The sequence below is a fragment of the Galeopterus variegatus genome, unplaced genomic scaffold (assembly GCF_000696425.1).
Source record: "Galeopterus variegatus unplaced genomic scaffold, G_variegatus-3.0.2 Scaffold11418, whole genome shotgun sequence".
Lineage (NCBI taxonomy): Eukaryota > Metazoa > Chordata > Mammalia > Dermoptera > Cynocephalidae > Galeopterus > Galeopterus variegatus.
In genome coordinates this window covers 8251-14501 of record NW_007737529.1, presented here as the reverse complement: position 1 = coordinate 14501, position 6251 = coordinate 8251, and the positions used below count along the sequence as shown (strand labels likewise).

Sequence of the window (6251 nt, the reverse complement as noted above, 5' to 3'; positions counted from 1 at the left end):
ACACACACATACACACAAACACACACACACTTGCAAAGGCATAGAAAATATGAAAGTCTGTGAAGATAGCCACCAAACTAAAAACAGTGTTTAACTTGGGGAGGAGCTAGAATTGGGTTATGAATTTTGTTCTCCATCTCTTGCCATCTACAACTGTCCAAAAAATATATTGTTCCCAGTACTAACAAGAAAACTATTGTGTCAGTATCAGATGAGTACCAGTCTGAACTGTTTTACCAGCACAACTGGTGGGTTTGGAAAGACCCACCCAAACTCTCCCACTGGCCCTGTGTAGTCACTGTGTGAACTGGTGTTACACTTCTTTTCCCTGTGTAATGGAAAAAAAGAATTATGTGATTACTCAAGCACTATGTATGCACTGAGGCCCAGACGGACTGCACTTCAGTAACTTCCCCAGTAGCAGGGGCAAAACTGAATGTGTCAGCCCCATCCAAAGTTATCCTCTCCCTTTTATTGGAAAGACAGGAAGTTTTACAAGAAAATTCAGTTGATTTAATTATTACAAAAATACAAGGATATGGGCAGAATTATGGCTAACAAATGGAAAACTAGTAACATCACCGAAATAAGCAAAGTGACATTCCAAAATGCAATTTGCAAAAGGTTAAGTCGATCCACCAACAAAAACTTGTTCTTAGCAAATACTGTCTTTTCCTACAGCAGTTTCCTCAGTATTTTTACATAACAATAAAGCAACTTTTTTAGCATATCAATCAGTAGGTTAACCTGCTCTCAAGGACATCTGTCCTTGAGCCAGCAACTTTGCTGTGTTACAATTCTATATCCACAACAGAGACTTTAGCCTGGGGAAAGTTTCCTGTCTTTTGCAAGGTTAACATTTCTATGTGTAATTTTAAAAGTTAGGCTAAACCTGAACCTACAGGGCTTTGGAAACTAGGCCTTGTGAAATACATTTGCTTTATAAATGTTAGTATACTCCACAAACTGGCATAGTGGCTAGACAGGGATGGGGGCCTCTATTCGTGACCCTATCAGACTCCAAGACCTCCTTCTACTAACAAATAATTTACAACATCTCCTGAAATGTAATTCATAGATTATATCCTATCTGCACATGTAATTTTTAGAAATTGACATAATTCACTAACTATAGTAAAAAGAAATAAAAGGAAATTGATCTATAATTTTTTTAAAACTTGTATTTTCATAGTAAACATTTGTGCATTAACTAAAAGACTTGAGGTGGTCAGATCCCTGCACTTAAACAAAGAATCATCCGAAGGTGGCAGCTACCAGTGTGAAGTGATTTGGTGTGTTGCATTGGTGACTCAAAAACCTCACACATCATCTCCAGCAATAACATCATCTTCCTGAAATCCTGACCATGCTTGGTAAATTTTTTTAAGTGTCTGGAATATACAGTGTACATTAAAGCCATGCAAAAAAGCCTTGTTTTTCTATATGAATCAAAGTTAGGTTCTGGGCTTAGAAAATTAGAAGTAGGTTTTCACCTGCATGATAGTCAGTGGTTGTTTGAAAGTTATGCAAGATGCCAAGTACTGTGCAAAATACCTAGTTTCACAATCCCTCACCTCATAAATGCAATGGGATCTCGAGCCACCATATCAAAAGCTTTCTGGGGAGGAGGGTAGACTCGCCCAGTCCAATATCTAAATAGAACATAAAGCATCTGTAATTAAAACAAGATGGCACATAGATAGACCAATGGAACAGAACAGAAAGTCCACACATAGACCAAAGTACTTTTAGAAATTCACTATGTGATAAATGTGGCATCCAAAATCACTGGGGAAAAGATAGACCTTTTCAATACATGCTGTTAGATTAAATAAAGAAGCATTTTGGGGAGAAAAAACTGATCCATAGTTTATACCTTACAACATAAAAAATTCCAAATGGATCAAAGGTCTGAATATTTAAAAAAATGAAAGATAGATGAATTTTTTTGCAACCTGGTGATAAGTTTGACTACATTAAAGAAGATACCATAAGCAACGTCACACAACAAATGGAGAGAAAATATTCACCTTATTCATCCACAAATAAAAGACTAATCTCCATAATAAACAAACAGCTTTTAGAAACAGAGAAGTAAAAACGACCAAATATCCAATAGAAATATTAGCAAATGACATGAACAATTTCTAGAAAAAGACATATAAAAGTCCCTTAACTAGAGGAGCAATGATGACTTCACTCAGAATAAGAGCTATGCAAATTAATCCATCCTGAGTTGCCGGTTTCCATCTGACAGATGGACAAGCATTCAGAAGCACAGCACTGTTCCAGAGGCAGAGAAGAAACAACCGTGGTGTATTCTAGAGAGGAGAAAACGCTATGATCACTATGGCGGAGAATTTGGCAATATCTAACACAATTACATGTGCATATTTAGGAAATGCACCTATACCAATACAAAACATCATATTTACATAGTTATTCATCGTGCAATTATTATAAGAGCAAGATACTGATAATGACCTAAATGTCTTCCTTGAAAGGAGCAGTTGAGTAAGCTAGGGTGCATCCACATAAAGGAATGCTGCTACGCCGCCATGAAAAACAAACGCCAAAGAGCTCTGTAAACTGATAGGAAGTAATTTTTAAAACATTAAGTGAATAAATAAAGATATGAAGTGTAAATAATATGCTATACTTTGTGTATAAAAGAAGGGGAGATAAGTAAATAGTTATATATTTGCTTTTTTTTTTTTCAAAAAACAACCATAGGAAGATTAAATCATAAACTGATGAAACTTGGCATTAGGTAAGATCAGGCTGTGCTGTGGGTTGAATGTCCCCTCAAATTCACTGAAGCTTAATTCCCACTGTAACTGTTGAAGGTAGGAAATCTTATTATGGTCATTGAAAGGTGGGGCCTTAAAGAGGTGCGTAGATTGTGAGGACCATGCATGCCCTAGTAAATGGATTAATAAATTGATGGTTTAATGGTGGTCATAGGCGTGGTTCTGAGGGCTCTCTCTCTCTCGCTCCTAGGAGCTTTTCTCATAATATGATACCCTGTGTCACTGAAGTCACCACCAAAGAAGGTCCTCACCAGATGTGTTCCCTGGACTCTGGACTTCCTGGCCTCTGAAACTATAAGCAATAAATTTCATTTTCTTTACCAATTCCTTAGTTCCAGGCATTTCCATTATAAGCAACGGAAACAGACTAATACAGGCCGTAAGAGAGAAAGGATGGAAATGACTATTATTTGCTATAGTTTTGGCTTTTGAATTATGTGTTTTACATATTCAAAAATTAAATTAAATTAAAAAGTTTGAAAAGCACACTAAAATTGGATAAACACAAATAAGTGATCATGTGTATATCAAATTGGTAACGTAAGTACAAAGAAAAAAAGCAACTTGCACACAATACCCTAAGCATACACATTTAGTGGGATGTGTACTAAGGGTGAAGAGACATGCAGAGAAATCTTCATCTTTACTTGGAGGTTTTGTTGTCAGGACTGGTGTCAATGGAATGGTTCTGAAATATTTTGAGTATATTATAGAATAGAACAAATGAGTAAGGGAAAACAGACACAATGTGGATACTGAGGAAGAACTCTACAGTGTATTTGTATTGGGCATATTTGAATTGAAGGTGTTAATATGTATCCATGATTTTTATTAAAAAAATTTTTTTTTCAGGAACTGGTATTTGTTATCAAAGTCATATTCAATTTCAACAAGATGCCACACTACAAAAAAAATCTGTGCGCATTGGAATCTCAATGCAAACAGTCAAATGGAACCCCAGTTGTTAAAAAAGCAATTCAAATTACCCCAAAAAGCAACTGAATTTTATTTATTTTTTATTTTATTTTATTTTTTTTCCTTTTTGTCTTTTTTCGTGTCCGGCAATGGATCGCAACCCTCGGTGCTGCGCCCGCACCTCGCTCAGCCAGTGAGCGGGAACCGGTCTGTATGTGGGATCCGAACCCTCGGCGGGAGTGCCGCCGCGCTCCCAAGCGGCGCACTGTAGCAGTGCGCCACCGGGCCGGCCCAGCAACTGAATTTTAAAAACATCTTTATACATCCAGCCAACAAATTAAAATGGTTAATAAGAAAAAATACAACTTCAGAGGTCCCTTATGGATGTCTGAAAAAGGCAACCGTTTAAGCATTTTGGTAGATTCAAACATCAGTCTCTCGGCCACTCAGCTTCATGCCACTCATCTTCCAGCAGGATCTCAGCCACCTGTGGCGATTCAAACTTAACCATGACACCCCTTGGACTTCCCATTCTCCATCTTGATGTCGGCGTACAGCATGTGGCCACATTCATTGAATTTGTCCTTCAGCGTCTTTCAAGTAAAATCAGATGGGAGATTTCTCACAAATATCTGGCAGGCCTTCCTGGCCACCCCAAGAGCATGGCCTCCAGCTCCACCAAAGGAATGTGTGAAGCTTCCTCCAAAGTTGCCACCCTCCATCCCAACGGCATGGTCAGAGCTTGCACCACTACCGCCACCCATGACCAGTCGCATGTCCTCAATGCCGGTGCCCAGGGCTGGACCCATGGAAGGGCCCATGCACTCCAGGCTGTTGGTGCCCATTTGCTCCAGGCCCATGTGCTCAAGACTGTTTGTGCCCATGTGCTCCAGGCTGGTGGCCATATAATCTATCATAGGGCCCATGTGCTCCATGCTCAGGCCTATGTGCTCGCTGGCAGGGCCCATGTGCTCAGTGCTCTGGCCCACACAGCTGCTGGGCGTGGCCATGCTCTCGTGGCTGAAGCCCATGCCAGTACCCATGCACTCCCTGCCAGAGCCAACATGCTGCCTGCTACAGCCAATGTGCTCCATGGTCCAGCCCATGTGCTCGACACTGGAGGCCACGGGGTCGAGGCCCAGTGGGCGCATGTGCTCAATGCCAGAGCCCATGCCCTCAACGGAGCGCGTGTGGTCCATGACCAGACCCACGTGCTGTATCTCAGAGCCTACGAGATCCATGCCCCGCCCAGGCCTGAGCCCATACGCTCCATGCCAGCATGTCCAGTGTGATCAATGCGGGGGCCCATCCTTTTAATCCCGGGGACACTGCCTCTTCCTCCACCTCCTCTCTGCTTTGCAATAATCTCTCCTCTCTTCCGTGCATTACTTAGGATTTCATTTATTCTGCCCATGTTCATCCCAGATCCAGATCAGCCCATGTTTTTCATACCACCGTCAAACAGTCCCTCTATGCCTCATTTTATTTTTTCCAAATCCTATGCCTTCCATTCCCATTCCTGCAGGCCTATGTTTCCCATTCCAATGCTTTTATTCAGGTGATTGGAATGAATAGGCTGCCCTCCTGGTCCTATCCACATACCAATACCACTAAGCACATGGCAGAATTGTTGTGGGCACTCCAGAGGGAAAAAAATCTCCCTTTGGTAATGCCCAAGGACGTGCACCGGTCTATCAAATAGCAGTTGGCCATTAAACATAGATGTAGCTTGCAAAGCTTCAATGGACTGTTCAAAAGTAGCAGCGCCTGTACCACGACTTTTTCCATCTTTATCCTCAAGAATGTCTGCTGGGACTACCACACCAGCCATACTAAATACCTTCTTCAGTTTCTTCCAGCCAGCTTTCTAATCCTGATTCACTACAAATCCTGTGCTTCCAAGTCTTCCAGCCTGCAATGCATGCATAATCGCATTTGGGATGTTAGGATTATTTAGGACACTGGTGGGATATTAGTCATTCCTGGGCCACCTGTCCCATACCCATCCAACCAGTCACAGCCATTTCTTCTGCATCGCTCTCCTGGCACGTTCACCGTCAGGATCTTCTTTGACTTTCAGTGGTCTTCCACTCAGACTATGCTTGTTTAGAACTTGCGCAGCTTTTTTCATGCTCTCCTCCATCTTGAATTCAACAAGGCCACATCCCCTTGACTGTCCCTCAGCAACCATCAAGAGCTCCGTGTATGTCATCTCACCTGTTTTCTTTAAGCAGGTCTTTAAGTGACTGCCATTTCACACCTAAATGTGTGTTTGTAAGGAAGGCTCTGTGTCTTTTAGTTGGGTTGGCTTATGGCTCAAAGCAATTGCCTCTTCTTTTTATGTTTTCCTGCTTCCTTTTCTGTTTTTTTTTTTTCCTTTTTGTCTTTTTTCGTGTCCGGCAACGGATCGCAACCCTCAGTGTCGCGCCCGTCAGTACCGGACTGGGACCAGCAACGGGATCGCAACCCTCGGTGCTGCGCCTGCGCCTCGCTCAGCCAGTGAGCGGGAACCGGTCTGTATGTGGG

General features: G+C 41.8%; 1 pseudogene; it reads right to left on the bottom strand.

The window, feature by feature from the left end:
- Positions 1 to 4130: 4130 nt before the first annotated feature.
- Positions 4131 to 5937, bottom strand: LOC103610613 (annotated as a pseudogene).
- Positions 5938 to 6251: the final 314 nt, after the last annotated feature.